Here is a 20957-nt window from a genome sequence, read left to right as displayed (position 1 = left end):
CGTTGAAAACCTGAAGCCCCATCTCAACCGAAACTGTACCATTCCTTTAGTAAATGAATGAGTGAATAAACAAAACAGACATCGATGTCACAAAGTGCAGCAATGATTTTCATGAGGAGCAGACGAATATTTGTGTGTAAAGCCGATTATTTTTTTTCTAATTCTATTTCTGGATTCCTTTTCACACAAAAAGAATTATAACAGAAAGTCACTTTCACAAAGTTATTGAGTAATATTTGAACAGTGAAAGTGCATGGAAACAGGTGCCTTGATTTACTTGAATGTGTGGCAACATTTTTTTCTTAAAAATACAAAGTAAATAAATACGAGCAGGTGTCATTTACGCATCAAATAGAATGGAATTTGAGGTATAACAACCTGCAGTTCAAGAGACAAATTAAGCATGTCTGATTATGACACATGACATGATAGAAATGCAAGAGATCATTATCATAATTTCATATGTTTGACGAGGATAATGGCCTTAAAGAATACGCATGATATCGTTAATATAATAATACACACATTAAAGTTTATTATACACATTATATAATACAATCACTGATTGAACGAATCAACAAATTAAACATAAGTGCCTATAGGCCCTGTAGAGTCTCCCTCGTCCATTATCATGTTGAGTAATAACATCCCTGAAAACACGGGATTTAATGAGTCATAATAATCCCCGCCTGAGAATGTCCATCACACAGGCTGATTTTTTGCTGCATCACTATGATACGGAGAATGCGGCGGATCCCTGCAAGGGGCTGGAGGGTTGAACCTGAGAGAAGTAAGTAGCTTTTACGGTGAATTTACTTCCGGTGAGCCCCTCACCTGACCAAACGAGCGGTCATACAACGCGGTCATACGGATGATGTTGCCTCTTCCTGGGTCGATAGTTTTCATGAATGTGATGACAGGTAAATAATGATTACCGCCTGTTCGTAATCTAAGCATCATATTGAGATCCACTGGACGAAACTGGCTTGGCTTGGTTTGTTCAACCAAGCCAAGCCAGGTTGATGTCACTAAATGGAGTTAAGTCAAACAAAACGGAATGGAAGACATTAAAAGATTAATCAGGTGTAAAATGAGAAATGATGTATTTCACGATCTCATTCGATGCAGGTTCTAAGAGAAGATGCGCCTCACACCTCCCTCTAACCTGCACATATTTCAATGTCAATTTCATGAAGTAGCATTTAACTAGAAATGTCGCTATGGCGACTGGTATGCCTCCGCCACAATGCATGGTTCTCCGTATACGTTTAGTACAATGTCTTGACAATGTGTGATGACAGTTTCGCATAATTGGCAAAATATTAAAAAGACAGGTTTGTCACATATGTGTTGAATGTTCACTTTCCTTGAACTATAGCAGGTTTAATTGGAGGAATGGCTATACTGTCTACGAGTGCAGGTATTTGAGGATTTGAGGATTTTTACTTGACTTTTGATCCTTTTATAAGTTTATGCATTGAGTAATTTTTAAGGTATGAAGAAAAAGTATAATTTCAGCATTAAAAAGTAAAATCTTAGTATTCTAACCCAGTCTTTGACCCTTGACCTTTGACCCTATGATCCTAAAATTCCCCAGAGAATCACTGTCAGGTAGAACATGCATAAATAATGTAATAAGTTTCATGATGATACTTTGAGTCACTTTGAAGGAAGAAGTGAAATTTAGCACTTTCACTTGACCTTTGACCTTTTGGCAAGAAACTTCCCAGAGAATCTCTACTGGGTAATACATGTATATTATTACGATTCAGGAGAAATCCTGCAGGCATAAATCATGAAGGAAGTTGCGAAATTTTGAGGAGTCGACCTTGACTTTTGACCCATGACTCCCAAATTCCCTATAATCACTGCCAGTCAGTAAGTTCCATGAAAAGACCTTGAACCATTTACGAGATATGGAGAAAAAAGTGAAACTTAACATTTTCACTTGATCTTTGACCTCATAACCCGAAACTCTCTCTGGAGAATCTTTATTTGGTAGTACATGTATGCAATAAGTTTCAAGAAAATACCTTCAGGCATTGCATAGATATGGGGGAAAGAGTGAAATTTTGAGCATTTGACTTTGACCTTTTGACCTTTGACCTTGAGCATGTGCACCCAAAAGTTGATAGGCACAACTTCGCCAACTCATACATATACATGCCAAGTTTTTTAGTTACGCTGTCCACAAAATTGATCACGGACGAAAGAACGGACAGACGGACGGACGGATCAATGGACAGACGGACAACCCGAAAACATAATGCCTCCGGCGACACTTCGTGGCGGAGGCATAAAAACACGGTAGCGTCGGGATACCATGGAATGGGAAAGCTGGCCCGACTCGGATTTAATTCGGGAATCCCCGTAACGAAGTGCACACAGCTTTGTAACTGACCTCAACGGGTGAGTACTAGTATTCAAACGCTCCGAAGAATCTCGATATAGTAGGGCAGATATGTAACAAAAATTAGTCGAAATGCTCACATCCGGCGGAAAGTATGAAATTTTGCATATAGGGGTATTTTGGGGCGCTGATTTCAAATATTGCCGGATCCAAGAGATCTGACCACGGGGTCGGCCGCCATTTTGAATTCCAATATGGCCGCCATCACAAAACAAATTCAAAGATCCCTATCTTCAGTTCTGAATGACCTGTGGCACCAAAATTTGGAACATATGAGCGTTTTGACATATTGAATTTGATGGCAGATTGATTGAAATTGTCTGACAAGCATCGAATGGCCGCCATTTTGAATTCCAATATGGCCGCCTCGACGAAATATTCAAAATCCCTATCTTGATTTCTAAGTGGTGAGTGACGCTGAAATTAGGTGTAAACAAGTATTTTAACATACTGAGTTAAAATATTAACTCATGAGATGTGTCTGACAAACGCAATGCCTGCTATTTTGAATTCAAATGTGGCTACGAAGACAAACACCACAACTAACATTCACGAGCATGTCAAAAAGTGCAGCAAAAAGGAAGCATAATGCACTTTTCACTGACGTCACAATGTAAATACAGCACCGCGCACTCAATCAGTTACAAACGCGCGCTCAATCAGGTAGCCTAATTTACAAACCCGAGATAGAGATTTTCAACACTCCAACATGGTAACTTTGCGTAAAATTAAAATTGGCTGTGTGATGGCCAGATCTCTTGGATCCGGCAATTTTTGAAATCAGCGCTCCAAAATACCCCTATATGCAAAATTTCATACTTTCCGCCGGATGTGAGCATCTTTTTCACATATCTGCCCCACTAATAGGAGTCGAACGCTGTCACAGATGAGCGAATTCTCCGATGCACATTAATATTCGCTGACGGGCGATATTCTGGCATCAGGGCTGATTGTGATTTTCGAATGTACCCGGATGGGCAGCGAATGAAGACCCGTTAAATTGGGCTAACCTTCTCTCCCCACTCTGTAGGGTCTTTTAAGGAAGAATTAGATTTATTACGTGAAACGATTGTATAGAGTTGTATCATTGCCTCATCTAAACTGTGCATTTCAAATCCAGTCGTAGTGCAAACATTTTCACCTTGCATGAATTTACATCGTTCTTGAGGGGCTACGGGGGCGTCCTGGGCCCCCATTTCGAAAAACAAATGGCAATCGTCATGGTAACGACAAGAATCTAGCTTCCTGATTGGCTGCTGCTATGGGAAGTTGTCATTCCAATGGACTTATTGCGCCTGAGGAGTTGGTTCCGGGGACAATGCCCGGACGGTCCGTTTAATCCACTAAACCCAGAGATAAGATGAATTTTCCTAAAATGCAAAGCTAAAATAACGTCTCCTCAAATATACCAAATTATCAAATTAATCGAGTAGCATCGCAGAACTGATACACGAGCTATGCCAGTATAAAATCAGTATCATGGCAAAATATGACTTCCTCTCTCTAAAGAGGTTAATGTAAAACAAACAAACAAACAAACAAACAAACAAACAAACAAACAAAAAAAAAAATACCAGTACGCACATCTCTGGCGTTGTACTTCATAATATCTGTAGACATTACAATGACGGAAAAATGATTTTTTTTTTTTTTTTTTGCTCTGAGAAGATTGATTTAAATGATAAATTTGTCAAAACAACAGTGGCTTCCCGTGGAAATTTGAAGTACATTTATAGCTGTCACGGGGGACACCTATCTGCGGATGTGGCCACCATCTGCTTTTATGCCGCCATCTCTATCTCTCCTTGGGAGAAACACACTTGCTGCATACTCCGTTGATGAAACTCTATGCTAGTGATGCTTCAGCAATTCGTTGAAGCGTTCATGCACAATGCCAATTCATCGACAAGTTAACTGTTGATTGTTTTGAATATTTCAATATATGATATAGAACATATAATATGTAATATATGATATATAACATATAATGTAAAATACACAATATATGATTTACAATATATAAAACACAATATATGATATATGTATAAATATGTTATATATTAATATATATATACACTGTAGACGATGAAGACAAACAAGTTGACAAAATGCATTAGATTCCAACTTCATTTATTTGTAAACCAAATTTTCGATCCTTGCACGGATCTTCCTCTGTTACCCTGAGGAAGATCCGTGCAAGGATCGAAAATTTGGTTTACAAATAAATGAAGTTGGAATCTAATGCATTATGTCAACTTGTTTGTCTTCATCGTCTATCGTCTTCATGCTCTTATTCCAACACGCGGATAATAATACCATTATATACACTGTATATATATATATATATATATATATATATATATATATATATATATATATATCATATATGATTGTTTTGAGGAATTGCACACTTATTTATTACTCTTTCGCTTGGTACTGGGCTAAACTCCGTTTCGAATATCACAAGTTTCTCTCGAGGGTTTGTTGCCTTCATTTGCAAATGTTTAGTGTTAGCTTTTGGTCATTTGTCTCCATGAGAGAAGAGACGAGAGAGAAAAACAACTACCTGAAATGAATCACAGTTTAAGCTTGAATGTTACATGAATCATTATTTTGCGGTCAATATAAAAGGACGGTGTGAAACACAACAATGAAAACAAAAATAACAGCACGCTAGAAGCTGACAAGAATTGACTGGGCTATTTTGAAGGTGATCCTGCATGTCCATTTTGTTTTCACCTGCTTACATGAAGAGTGACTGGCTTTGAATCGTTGACAAGTGCGAGGTACCAAAGTTAAGGTGCGAGGGACATTTTGTGGAAATGACCTATTCACCTGCATGCCATTTAGAGGTTAGGCTTTACCTATTAATTGCATCCATACGAAATGAAGCTGGTTTTAGTCCCTAAGGTGACGCTACTGCCTAATAGGGTGGCAACCCCATTTTAGAAACACGAGGTTACGGACAGCACAGGTGGACCCCGTAGAGTCACACGTGGTTACTGCGGATCGATATTTTTAGACGAGCCTCATCAAGCTTCGAGGCTCGCCAAAAACGACATCTTCCGATACAAGTGGCTGTGCATATTAAAAAGCCTGCAATCAGAGCTATCGGATGCAATCCGATCGGACTTCGATTTACTAGTGCTGCCTTAGGCAGGAAATGGGAGTGTTATCAACCAATTAATTCGTTCCTCCCAATAGCGGATGACACAATCACCGGACAATCAGGGGAAATCGCCACTACCCCAGTAATTTTGTTTCCAAAGGAAATGTATGATTTCAGTTGATGCCACACCAATGTCCAACTGCAGCGAGTCAGAATTATGTTCAACTCAACATTGCATAATAAATCAAACGAATTTGAACTTTCCACAAAACCATTCATTTTAAAAACACCATATTGAGAATGTCTTGTGGCTTTCTTCTGACGGTTACCGTAGGCACGGAATTTTCGTTAGTATTACCAAAAAATATTAGTGGTGGTGCTGGCTTAGAGATCATCTTGAAATTTCAAAAGGTTCAAAGGTTTTCCTCCGTGTAAAATGGAAAAATCATGAGGGACATTAAAAGGGAATCGTTTTCTACAGTAAGGTGGATAAGGTCACCTGTTCTGGTTTGTAAACAAAAGGTCCCGAATTCGAATCCTGGCAGATGCGTTCATTCTCAGACAAGATGGCTTGTCCACTATGCCCCTCTTATCTCAGGTGTATAGGAAGATGGTAACGGCAGAGCTCTCTAAAGGGCTTTTTACACTTGTGTTTCTTAACCCCGGACTTTCTCTGACCCAGGACTATCGTTAGTCCCGTACCAATTTTTTCAGCTTTTTACACTCGCCAATTAGTCCCGTACTATCTCTTGTCCGGGGCTAAGGAGAAAACTAACCTTTTTACACTCATATTTCTTAGCCCCGGACTTTCCAAACCACATGAATATTCATAATTACGTTGTGTACTGTATGCGTACACGCACGCACCGGCAGCACTTGATAACCTCGTTTCTGATTGGTCAGTGAGGGTCGCACTTCGTCTCCGTCGCTTAGCCCAGGATTATTTTTTCGTTCTGTTTACACTCACTTGCTTGGCACCGCAATTGCGGTGCTAACCCCTGCTATTTTGCAGGGCCAGATAGTACCGTACTATCGGTGGGGCTAGCCCACTTTGGCAAAAACGAGTGTAAACAGAAAGTGGGCTAAGGATAGTCCCGTACCAACGGTGGGGCTAAGGCCCCCCCCCCCCCCCCCCCCCCCCTTAGCCCCACCGTTGGTCCGGGGCTAAGCAAAAATTTACAAGTGTAAAAAGCCCTTAAGGGAGTATAGAGTTCACAATGAAGAGGCTTCACCGGGTAAATCATATCACTTATCAACTTTTTTTTCCTTCAAAATTTTAGTTACCGCTCTTAAAAATGGGATTTGAACATTAAAGTTCTGCCAAGGCTTGTCTGCCCTCGCAATAAGTAATGACAAATAATGCAGTTAAATTGGTTCCTAGGTTTGAAATAAAATTCAGGTGAGACAGAATGGATGGCATACCATGTCACAGAGCGCACAAGAATAAATGTATTGTGGCATTATTATATAATACTCCTGACTTTCAAATGTGGGTCCCGCCCAAAGAGTGCGAACGTCCTTGGTCAAATGTTTTTATCCTATGCCCCTCGCGACCCAGGTGTTAATGGGTACATGGAGGCTGGAAACGCCAAGGAAATGATAATGGCAGACTGGCATATTAGCAGCAACATAACAGTACTGAGTATAAGAGTAATGTATAAAATTGTTATACTGTTATTATTATTATTATTATTATTATTATTATTATTATTATTATTATTATTATTATTATTATTATTATTATTATTATCATTATCTCTATCATCACAAGATATTTCTTGGAGATCAATATCACATAAAGTTCAATCCTGGAACCTAGACTTCTAGTACTTTTCTGAGGATTCTCGCCGTCCCCAGCAGTGCTGCTTTTTGGAGCGTTTGCACTAGGTCGGGCACATCCATATTCTCCAGGTTTTATTATTATTATTATTATCATTATTATTATCATTATCATTATTATTATTATTATTATTATTATTAGTAGTAGTAGTAGTAGTAGTAATATCATCATCATCATCATCATCATCATCATCATCACTATCATTATGTCATTATTTACAGCAAGCTAGCTTTGAGGCTGATGACACCAAGTGACAACACTCAGCATAACGACGGCTTACAACAGTATCAAGGTGTTTAGCTATTGTTCCCGGTGATCTTTTACCGAGCTGTTCAAATAGTTTTCATATGAAGCAGTATGCCGAGTAGAGTTCGGCATTGGCAGTCTGTTTGGCAATCAGTAGTCGTTGCTATGTCAGGCAAATTCGAGACAAGCTTTGTAGTTTCAGGAACAGCTTTTCTTGACGATAATATGGAATTATGGAGTACTGCTTTAAGGAGGCGGGAGAGCGAGCGAGAACAATTTGGCAAAGATACTTTTTTCATTTGCAAATTTTTTGACCTTACGACTTTATACCTTGTGTCTAAACATTAGAACACACCGCCTGATGCCAGTTTCCAGTTGGTGGGGAAAATGTAGGGGTATTTCACATACATTTATTTGAATACTTAGAATAAAGATAAAGACTTCATCGCCTTGAACGAGACTATCCCTCTCATAACCAGGCGCGCCGGAAGCAGTTTTGGATTGGGGGGGCAAACATCGGAGGGGGCTCAAGATTAGACCATGCATATGTTACACAATATACACATACACACACACACACACACACACACACGCACACACATCTATTATATATATATATATATATATATATATATATATATATATATATATATATATGTAAAGTGGCGTACGGTTTGTCGAAACATGGGGGGAACCATAAAGTAATTTTGACGGTCTGTATGCTTGTGCGTGTGTGCGTGAGCAATAATGGGACTACAATACATTACGGAATGTGATACATTCAACAACGCAGTCATTGAGGAACATTGTAAGTTTTCCTCACATGGATTGTGGAATGACGGTGTGAAACAATCGACAAATTATATACTGTCAGCAACATAAGGTGAATGGCATAACAATAAAATGCGAGCGAGCGAATCGAGCGAGCTTGAAAATTTTGATATTCTACAGTTCCAAAACTGGAGTTTTAATTGTAGCTATATATTTCGCTTAGGAAATAAATGAGGGCGCATCGGGCGCAACTGCTGGCAATTATTGGCAGCAACATTAGGAGAATGGCATAACGATTCGATGCGAGCGAGTGAAGCGAGCAAGCTTGAAAATTTTGACATTTTACAGTCCAAAAACTGGGGTTTGTAGCTATATCTTTCACTTTGGAAATTAATGGGGCGGCGCATCGGGCGCAACTGCTGGCAATTACTGGCAGCAACATTACGAGAATGGCATAACGATTCAATGCGAGCGAGCAAAGCGAGCGAGCTTGAGAATTTTGACATTACGGTCCCAAAACTCCCGTTTGTAGCTATATCTTTCGCTTTGGATATTAAGGGGGGGGGGGGCATCGGGCGCAACTGCTGGCAATTATTGGCAGCAACGTTAGGAGAGTGTCATAACGATTCAATGCGAGCGAGCGAAGAGAGCGAGCTTGAAAATTTTGACATGTTACAGTCCCAAAACTCCCGTTTGTAGCTATATCTTTCGCTTTGGAAATTAAGGGGGGGGGGGGGAATCGGGCGCAACTGCTGGCAATTACTGGCAGCAACGTTAGGAGAGTGGCATAACGATTCAATGCGAGCGAGCGAAGCGAGCGAGCTTGAAAATTTTGACATGTTACAGTCCAAAAACTCCCGTTTGTAACTATACCTTTCGCTTTGGAAATTAAGGGGGGGGGGGCATCGGGCGCAACTGCTGGCAATTACTGGCAGCAACATTAGGAGAGTGGCATAACGATTCAATGCGAGCGAGCGAAGCGATCGAGCTTAAAAATTTTGACATTTTACAGTCCCCAAACTCCCGTTTGTAGCTATATTTATCTTTCGCTTTGGAAATTAAGGGGTGGGGGCATCGGGCGCAACTACTGTCAATTACTGTCAGCAACATTAGGAGAATGGCATAACGATTCAATGCGAGCGAGCTTAACAATTTTGACATTCTAGAGTCCAACAACTGTCGTCGTAGCTATGTTTTTCGCTTTAGAAATTAAGGGGAGGCGCACCGGGCTCAACTGCTGGATGCGAGCGAGCGAAGCGAGCGAGCTTGAAAATTTTGACATTTTACAGTCCAAAAGCTGCCGTTTGTAGCCATATTTTTTTCCTTTTATTCATTTATATACATATTTATTTTATTTTATTTGTTTATTCATTTATCTTGACTATTATTATTATTATTTTTTTTTTTTTGGGGGGGGGGCTTTTTGGGGGGGGGGGGGCAAAAATGCGTTTTGCCCCCCCCCACTTTTTGGATTGGGGGGGGGGGGGGCGGCCGCCCCCCCTGCCCCCCCACTTCCGGCGCCTATGCTCATAACAATGATGTTTGTGTCTGGCTGCCAAAATTAGCAGACCGGAATTTGTGCGTCACCCGAATTTGTGCGAGGTGCACTGCCTTAGCAAGGTTTGACAAGAAATATTCACTTTGAAAAGTCGAATGTATGCCTATGATGTAATTCCTGACTTATTCTGTGCATGTTTTGTTGGAAAAAAGAATAAAAAGATGAATTGAAATTGAAATATTTGCTTTGAAATGCACTGTTTAGCATTAACAACAGGCTTAAAAAAGAAAAGAAATAATTTATCGTATATGGCTGTTAAAACTGAAGTGGAGCAGTAATGGAGATACGTGGAAATCAAGGTACATCGTGACAAACATTTTTGTCGTGTAGAATAATTTGATAAGCGACTGTTTTTAAAAGCTAAAAATGGTACTTGAAATAAGTAGAATACATGGCTTTATGCCTTCCATTTTCACAACAGAAGGTTAAAAACACGCATGTTCGTTTTAAACGCTGACATACTTGTACACACATAGTGTTGTATAACTGAAAATAGAGGAAATTACTTTCTTTGTTACAAATATTCACTCTCTGAAGCAATTGTGTTTGATTGACTGCATGACCTAATCTGCGGTGTGATAACCTGTCATGTGCAGGCTGAGAATGTTAATACGACAATTGTAGTGTATTTTAAGATGCGTTGGTCTTACATTTCGCTTACACTTCACCTATTTATTCAGTCATTCTTTTTAGAATCATGAAGTCTTTGTCTCGTTTATGGATGAATGAAAGATACAAAATGAGAAATAGAAGATTCTTGACGCGTGTGATTGTATCGTCATCGCGATCGAGTGAGGTTTTTTTTTTCTTTATTTCTGAGCGCAATCTTGAGAAGCCGGTTCAAAATGCGATGTTGATGATAGATATTTATTGCCCGGAATTTTATGAAGTGTATCAGTATTCCCTTATTGTTATTTCTGTAGACGTTAGAGCCCTTCAGTATGTCATTATTGATAACTTCGTAAACACCGGTGAAAAAAAGTGTCAGTAAGGGATATAAAAGAAATGTTTGTACGCCTACTCTGACGGCAAATGTTGATCCCGACAAATAAAAGGCTTGCCTGAGACTTGCAGGAAATAGCATCACATACTTTGTAAGCCCTCGAATCGAAATATATTCAGTACTAAAGAAACATGTTGAATGGTAAATAGAGTTCCTCATAACTGACTCCGTCGGGAAAATATCCTTAGATTTTTAAGACATGGGTAAACTTCTAAAACTTATCGAATGCATTATGAAACTTGCCTATTTCATAGATGAAGCAAAGTTATCCTCCCATTTTAAAAGTGCCCATGTTGTATATTTGAAAGATATACGAATAATTATAAACACTTCAACACATGATAGAGGAATCTCAGACACGTTCAAAATTCTGTAGAAAAGTTGTTTTAATAGTTCTGATAAAACGTCAAAATCTCAGACGTTAATTGAACAGTTAGACATGTTGAGGGCAAAACACACAAACAGACGTCAACATCTATTCGGACCGCGCAACAGGGAGCAGCCTGTATTTGGGATCTCAGTCTCGTCATCAGGTGTAATACACCGAAGCACCACATGATGCAACCATCTACACAATACAGTTAAACCTTGTAACCAGCTGCTCTTTATCTTAGCACAACTACACGGGACAGTTTCTTTTTGTAGTTGTGAAGTATCACTCCCATTTCCGCATAGTGTATCTGCCACTTTGTTTCATTGGCAACTCTAGGTATACATAATTGTCACCGGTAACAGATCACGAAGCAACCAAATTGCCGTAAGCAAAGTTTACATTATTGTAGGCTTAATTAACCTTCACAAGGTGCTTACTAAGCATGTAAACGGTGTCTCTGCGCTGAACCATACACGAGTTGTGTGGAATACGCGGTCATTTGATAAAATAGGCCTCAAAAGTTTTACACCGTGTTAAGAGCAACAGACACCAAGATCATAACTAGCAAACACAGCATGTAACGAGCTGTACGCTGTCCTGTAACACACATCTACTAACACTGGACACCCCTGAGATATAAAAACGTTAAGTGAAACTCCGTTATTCCTTCAAGTTGGCTTGCAAGAGTAAAAGTAGGCAGATAAAATGGTGAAAGTTTTATTCCAATCGGGCAAAAATGAGAAAAAAAGTCATGTTCATTTTGAAGAGTCATATCATAGGAGGTGGTGATCACATCGCCTCGCAAGACTTTAATTGCAAAGTCTCTTCGAACTCGGGTCCTCCGACCGGGATTCGGGAGTCTTATTCACTATGCCACAGAGCCCCCACCAACGTGATGACGTTCATGGTGGAGGAAGCTGTGGTGATCATTGTCATTGTAAGTACACTCATTGTCCAAAAACATTGAGTCTTAAGATCTTTTCACGTAACAAACAAATGGAAAATTAAGACGGCAATAGCATCATCGCTCCTTTTTAATTATTCAATTCGAATCAATTCAATTCAATTCAATTCAATTCAATTCAAATGATTTCATTTATTGCTGTATTTCCCATGTTGACTACTTGAATTCCATTTTTGGTACGATATCATTGGAGCTTAACTGTACCATTCCGTCTGCTTTTACTTCACACTTTTCATTCAATTCAATTTTTGAAAGGAGTGGAGTTGCTCTTTAAAATAATGCCTCTCTATCCCACATAATTATTTGCAGAAGCAGAATGTACTTGGTCAGAAATCGTCACATAAAAACCATTACTTACATGTATGTACAAAAGTCAGATTGTCTAGTATACAATACCTCTACACTATGATATTATAAACATTCTGCTATTTACAATTTGATTACAAAGTCGTTGAAAATCTATCTACAGAGCTTTCATTCCATAAATTTCGTTTGGAGATGCAAGACTAAGAACTTATTTTATCGCTATTCATTGAAGACAAAACAGCAATGTGAGGCTTTTTAAGTTAAAATTTGCAGATAGAGACTTTACCTCTATGTTAATGAAATTGTACGATTCAAAATAGACCATACGTATAAGCCTTAAATACTGTTTTAGAATAACGAGAAATTGCACATGATATGAAAATCAGCGTCTTTTCATTTTCCTTGGATAACACAAGAGAAAAAGGAAAATTTTGCTATAGGAACGTGCTTTCGAGACATTCAGCCCCCCCAAAGAAAAACAAACACCGAAAGACAAAAAAACCCCAAGCAAACAGAAACAAAAGCAAGGTAATTACACTCGAGTCTAACAACGCAAACGTGGTCATTAGAACTATATGCAAAGACATTCTGAAACTTGGAAGGAAATCATATCGAAGTATTAGAACAATAAAAACGGATGACAATGTAATCGAGAACATACACTACATCTGGTGTCTGGAAAACAATGTCACCCCATTCTCGAAAATTCTTGCAATAAGGGTATTCATCACCTCTATTGATAGTTCTTGATTATGTATGTGAATACGTTGTTACTTCTTTCTGATTTGAGCGTACAGTGTCTTTTCGTCCCCTACAACTATGTGGCCGCACGGGGGCTTTCGTCCGCTCCAATCTAACTCTGCGTACATGAGATTTGGATCTAGTGTTTTTAGCCCGTCTATTCGTTCCTTGCTGCAGTTATACTTGACACTGGTTGAGAGCAATGACCCCACCGATCCGTAGCAGGATTGGGCGCCAACATTTGAGTTTGATCTGCTGCCCAGCGACGTGCTGCCCATACTACACGAAAGCTCGTCGTAAGCTGAGTCGATGCAGGTGCCAACCGTCGAGACGCGAGATCTGTAGTCCCCCTCGGCAGCCTTTTCGTCACCTGGTCGCACCGGCAGCGGCGTGCTGAGCAGCGACACGTAGCTCTTGGTGCGCAACGTGGCGGCAAGTTTGTCGGCAAGTTGCTGACGCGACACGTCCGGATTTGTCACACTCTTTCTCGAGGAAGGAGATGGTAAAGTCTGACTGACCTTTCTGGACGCTGCATGTTTACCAAGTGTATGATGTCTAGCACTCCGAGAGAGGGTTTGGTTTCTCACCAGCGCCGCATCAGCTTTCTCGATATCCACGATGGAAATGACGCTGGTCGGGCGGTTGTGATAAGGATCCTTCTTCTGTTCTTGGCGCTTCGAGCGTGATCGTATGACGATGGCGAGGAGAAGGATAACGAGAGACATAAAGACAATGAACCCAATGGAGCCTCCAACTAGCAGAGGCATGTTCGGTCGACTTTGAGTGATCCCGTTCATGTCGTGGTGCCGGTAATTTGGTGTGAACAATCCAGGGTGCGGAGTCAGCCCCGATCCGCCGCCGCCGCCTCCCCATCCGCCTCCTCCCCATCCGCCTCCTCCCATGCCGCCGCTTCCTCCGCCTCCACTTCCTCCGTAAAAGACAAAATTTCCGTCCCCCTTGGCATGCCGGTTACCAATGCCCGTCCTGCCGTTCGAGGACGAGTCGGTGTGAGGAACGGTGAACAGTTTGCCCGTGTTCATCCCTCTTATGTCGAGATCGTTATTGGCAACACACTGAATGCTTGAGTTGTGATCCGAGAGCGACACAGAATTTATTCTCAGCAGCGCGCCGCCTTGCTCGATGACATATCTGCCTCTAGAGATGTCCACAACATGTCGTTTGGATCCTTTGCTTATGATCCACGTGTACTTGTTGGCTCTTGGTACTGCAGCAGCAAGACAGAGGAATTCGGCTGGATCGCCCTCTTTCACCCTTTGAACAGTAGTAACAGTCACATTTGTGGGTATGAAGAAAGGAACAATGGAACACGTTCTGATCTCCTTCCCAAGGGCTAGTCCGCTGCCAGTACATGTAAACGTGACGTTATTATCTGAGTCCGAAATTACACGCTGGAAGCTCACAACGTTGAACTTCCCCGTAGAGTTTGAGGATCGGGACGATAAGTTTATATCGCCTTTCTTCCAAGACAGATTGAGCTTCGGGGATTCCCCGACAGAAAAACAAGAAAATGTGGCAGATTGTCCAGGTTTCGGTTTTGCTGGTGACAACGAACACTTTGGGGCAACGGGACTGGCAGGTACAATGGGGTTGACGTAAACGTGGCTGTATCCTTTGCTAAACTGCTTACTTTGCGATGATTTCTCACTCCTCACGCACTGATATCGTCCAGCGTCAATATTTGTAGCTTTCTCGACTGTCAGAATAAATTCCCAGCGCTGAGCTGCCCCCGATCCGAACGTCTTCTTCTCAATCGCGTAGCGGTTGCGTCGTGCGACGGCCAGCTCTCGAGAAAGAGTCACATCATTTGTGATGTAGAATTTTTGACCCTGTTTGACATGGACTATATGAATCTTATGGTAACCCGCCTGATACTCCCCCGTCACTATGCACGAGACGCTAAAAGTCTGCGTTTCGAAAACTCTAACAATAGGCGGCGTCATTTGTAAATCCACAGCGTAAGCAGCCTGACTTGCCATCACCACAAGCCATGCTGACAGGCAAAGCCTCAGAGTCATGGTAAATGCCGATTAATCCCCTCCTGTCAATTATCGCAGATATAACCCACGACGCACTTGAAAAGGCGAACAACCACTTCGAAAATAACGCAAAATCCTGCCCAAAAGAGTAAATCCACTCTCGATCTCAACGATAATCACGCTAAATCATGGAGTGTGCGTTTAGTATCGGGTGATCTGAATTGTATCCATTCTTGAAAAAAATCGACTGAATGTCCACCTAGTGAAGATAGACGCAGGGGAAGGGTTTGGGATGCTGATGCTGAGAAACTTTCCAAGTGAAGTGAAATAGGCTGTCTTTAATTGCAGGCACCTTCTGCTCCGCTCATCAAGAAAATCTGTCTTGACGGGACTCAGAAGTTTGTGCGTAGACGCCCTGCATGTGCCTACCTATGACAGAGGGGTGGCAAGGTGATGCGTCATTGGCTAATCACTTTGTCCCCTACAGCCAATCACAAGGCGAGCTTTTCTTGGGATATCGCATGGTCAATCTCCTGGGAATAAATTCTTCAGAGTGTATCAGAGGACACCCAATTCAAAAGGTGTGGTGTAAACCGAGGGATAATTATGAACGGGCATCCGGAGTAGGAATAGGAATAGGAACCAGGATTATATAGGAGTTAGGGAGAGGAATTAGAAATAGAGCTACTCATTTCTAAGATTACGTCGATATGTCATGATACATGGGAGCAAATTGTCAACGGACGACTGATCTTTGAAAAAGTTTTCAAATCATTAACCACAAATTATATCATTCATATGATTATACTACCCGCTTGCAATAAACCTCCAAAACCTTATTCGTCTTGCATAAATTGGAATCTATTGAAGATAATCGTAATCTACTGAATGTAATCGTCGAAAGTGAGACTGGAGGGAATTGTGACATTATACTATAAAATAGACTGAAACAAAGCAAAGTAAGATAACACAGCGACAACCCGTGGAGATAACCCTTCTATATCTATATGGATTGTAACCATCTACATGAGTGAATGCACGTTGATGGTTAAATGTTTAAGTTATGATAATGTTGAAATATCAGAATGATAATAAGAAAAGTATGAAGACGGAATACGATTAATTTGTCGATGATTTATACGAGTAGGGTCATATAATAGGAACACAGACTGATCAAAACATGCCAAATGATATGACTACACTTATAACGTGCAAACAGTGAACAGCAAAAACAACATAAAAATAGACCTGGAGCCCATGTGAATTTATATTACACAACAAATCAATTGTCAACCGAAGTGGTCAAGATTTATATAAATCAACGGCATATTATTCAGAAATCCGTTGATACAATCTCCACCCGACGTCATACAAGAGTATGACGACAGAGTGCCATATCATTCAAATGGAAAGAATTTATATCTGTCGTTCAACCATTTGTGCCTATGCTGTGATTCATTCATAAAAAGAAATAACATGAACGCTTCCATTTGCCGTGCATTGTAATTATTGTCTTAAATCCGACTATAATGGGGATAGTGTCTTACCAATTTCAAACTGATAACAATATGAAAGTTACAGTACAAAGGAAATCACACAATGAGAGTATTTTCCTTCGATCATTTGTGACAATCATTTCATGCCCTTTCCAAAGTTGTCTTTTTATTCTCCTAATCAATACTTTCATTGTCACTTCTCATCATTAAATATTATCATTAAGATAACGAAAAGTTCTTTCATGACTGTCATTGTTACCATCATTGGCTATCTTCCGAGTTATTTTTGTTGTTGCTCACTTTGCCTTTGTACTTCTTATCACCGCTACTTCAGTTCTGAGGCAAGAAATTCTATCGTCAGTGTGTCATCAATAAAGACTGCGTGCTCTTGGGTTCCTGCCTTGTGGGGTGGTTGTTGTTGCTTCAAGCGCGTCGATGATAATAACCCTCAGTCACAAATTAATTCCTGACATCCTTTTAGGTAATCTAGCGACAATAGGCTAGCACCATCGCGCTTCCCATAAATAACGACGCTGATCCATTATCCACGAATCGATCGCAGATACACGCCCTGTGTTATGGTGGGCATTCTTGAAATCAAACTTTGTTTAAAAAAAAGTGACGATAGATGATTTCCTTCGTGCGAAGTGAAGCGCAAAAGTGCAAGAAAGGTTGACAGTAATCATCATGAGAAAGTTGTTCATATGTTACTTTAAAAGGAACAGGCAAGAGCTCTCTACGAACCATGACCTATTTTTGTGTTTATCTTTAAAGAGGTATAAGTACATGTTACGTAATGTCAATATCCCTCTGGCTTTCAATAAGTAAAGACAAGATGTCAGTCAGTAGGCCTAAGTCACAGTGATTAGTATCACCATCTTCAAGTTTATGTAAGACGAAGAATAGGAATGCAACTGTATACCGCACATTATCGCACATAGGTAGCCTTTCAATGAAGTTCGGGAGCCGGCTGGGTGGGGGAGGGGGCACAAACTTCAGTCACTGTTAGTGATGCAAATCATGCTAGACGCATGAATGTATGCACGCATGTGTGGCACAAATCTTATAGACCAGTTGATCAGGGAGGTGAGGTCTCCACCTCCCTGAGTTGATGAAGCTTTGTATCTTAACCAAGCCTCCAAAGAATACAAAACAAGTCAATCCTTATGTTTGAGAAAGACAAGTCCTGATGCAATGCCACATGAATCAATTATCTTCCTATTTGTGGGGCAGCTCCAGTTTAGCACTTACTTCAAACATTCCTGAGAGGCGACAGGAAACATGGGATCAAAGGGAATAAGACTGTTGTACGATTACCCAGGAAAGATATGACTTAACATAAGGATTTGGAGGCTTGGAGTTAGAACCAAAGTCTAGAGGTAAAGATCCGTGTGTGGCTAAAGCGCTGTAGGTTCGAACCCTGACAGACACGGCGCTATAATATCCTTCAGGCACAGAACTGAATGCACAATACATTCTCCATGCACCCGGAAGTCATCAGGGCCCCCGTAGAATTATACCACTTATTCTAGGCACTTAAAAATGGCAGCCTCCGGGAATAACTCCCCAGGAAGCTTGAACAATATAATGGAAGTTTATTGCATGACCGGAGGTAGTAATTTCAGATGCTACGAGTCCTGCTTAACAGGACAGGTGCGAAAAAATTCTGCATATGAAACCATTATAGTAATGATCAGCATTAGTCGAGGGTGAGTCGCTTCATTCGCATCTGCAGGATCCAACCAACCGTTGATGAGACCCTCTATCTCTGTGAGAAGCGAGTCATACTCGATCCTTGTGATGTTCAGGACAATCTCATGTCGATCTGCGTTGTACTGATTCCAACAACGCAGACACTTTGTCTATTGCTTCCCCACGGGGTGTTAATAAAGCTAATAAGATGGAGTGTGGGAGATGTGTCGGGAACGCTGGAGTCAGATCGTAAAGACGTACATGCTGACAACAACAACCATGATATAGCCAACGTTATCAGTGTGTCAAAGCTTGAAATGGAAAACAAGTTCCCTGAAGTTTGTTGCCATTGTCAACAGATAGATAGTTAATACAAAGTCAGTCGCGGGAAAGCAAGATAAACAGAGCTTCAATTTGTACGTAGCAAATGTCGTTCTAAGACAAAGGGAGAAGAGGAATTGAACGCAGAGACACATGCACACGGAGAGGAAAGTTACAAAAGAGAGAAAGAACGACAGATTTGTCAAAACTTTACAATGATTTTCATAAATCTTTGTTGGAATTGCATTGAACTCTGAAAAAAATGCAAGGAAATCTACAAGAACTCTTGGATAGCCTAAGATCAAATTGAAATATCTCACCAAACTGTACAATTGAAAACAAAAAACAGTGATTATTATAGGTAACAAATTGAATATGATCCATTCTACACAGAAGTAACGGCAAGAAAATGTCAAGTTCAAGATCAAGTTCGAGTTTATTCGGGGTTTTTTCCACAATAAAGTAATATAAACATAAATCTCACTTTCTTGAGTGACAGAAACAATGCATGTAAATTTATATAAAGAAAACAACAATAATAGGAAACACTAACAGAATCGATACATTGCAATAGTTACTGAGGTAACGAAAGTGACAGAATTGTCAATATGCACTGTGTGAAAAAACAAAAACGGAGGGACCCACTAAAAACACAATGCTTGTAGAGTGTGGGCCCCTCTTGTATTCGATGCAAAATTTGACTGAGTATAGCAACAAAACAGCACAAAAAGTTTGGCACAAAAAGTTTTAGAGCCCACTAAGAGACACACGGACAAACAGATACACACAAAACAACAACAAACGAAATAATGAGCATGAGACAAGACTGGAAAAGCAACAAGACTACTTGTAGGAAAGAAAACTGACTTGACGACACGACAGGAAACAAGACTATAGCGCGACAAAGAGGTAACAAAATAGATAGGAATATGCAATAGAGACAACGATCCTCGGAGGTTTGAGGAAGAAAGAGAAGAAGAAGAAGAAAAAAAAAGAATACACAACAAGCCCTTGAACTATAGGTTAAAAAGATCTTATCATAGTCAAAGCTTAGGCAACAGTAACAATAATAAAAAGAACGGCAATGTAACTTTTGCGGACGGATAACAAAATAAGCCTATAAACTAGTCTAATTCTTGGGGTCGTCATTATAGGTTTGTAAAAGAAAAAACTTCAGTCCTCTTTTGAATGAGTATATAGAAGGAGCAGATTTAATGTCTTGATTCAGGGAATTCTAATAATTTGGTCCAGTGTAAATAAGTGTATACTTTGCTAGAATCGTTCGAAGAAGTGGTAAATGAAACTCGTTAGAGCGTCGGGTGGGGTAATTATGGAAAGACTGATTTTTTTTTTTGAAACATAGAACCAAAGATAGGTAGGAGTAAACTGTTATCATACATATACATAAATTGGCATAAGTTATATAAAAATAATTCGTTGATTTTTAACAGCTTATTACAGTCAAACAATGCATTTGTATGTGAACGAGTGGGAGAATTGGAAATGATACGGAGGGCTTTCTTTTGCAGTAATAACACTCTATTCAGCAGCGTCTGATGAGTATTGCCCCAAGCTAAAATTCCACAATTAAAGTAATGGAGTATCAAAAAGGAGTATAACTCAAGTAATGTCTTTTCAGGAATATAAAATTTCAGTCTGTTCATAACACCTATATAGCGAGAAATTATTTTGCAGATATGATCAATATGTATTTTCCAAGAAAGTTTATTGTCTACGAAAATACCAAGAAATTTGAAATGTGACACACTTTCTAAATCACAATCGTCCAGAACTATTTCTGAGTTCAGAGAATCAACAGTATTACTGAAAATCATATATTTTGTTTTTTGAACATTCAATGATAACTTGTTAGCTCTGACCCAGTTGGTCACTTTTCTCAGTTCTGTATTTACTTGTTGAACGAGAACATCGATATCGTTATGGGCATGAAAAACACTGGTGTCATCAGCAAAGTGTATAAAGGAAAGTACCTCTGAAACAGAGGAAAAATCATTAATATATATTATGAATAACAGCGGCCCTAAAAGACTTCCCTGTGGAACGCCACACTTGTCATCTCTTGTAACTGAATTATTATCTTTAATAGTAATAAACTGTTTTCTGTTAGCT

The sequence above is a fragment of the Diadema antillarum genome, unplaced genomic scaffold (genome assembly GCF_040938485.1).
Source record: "Diadema antillarum isolate AM-2024a unplaced genomic scaffold, OU_Dant_1.0 seq00000682_RagTag, whole genome shotgun sequence".
Lineage (NCBI taxonomy): Eukaryota > Metazoa > Echinodermata > Echinoidea > Diadematoida > Diadematidae > Diadema > Diadema antillarum.
Note: the sequence above shows the minus strand (reverse complement) of the source record.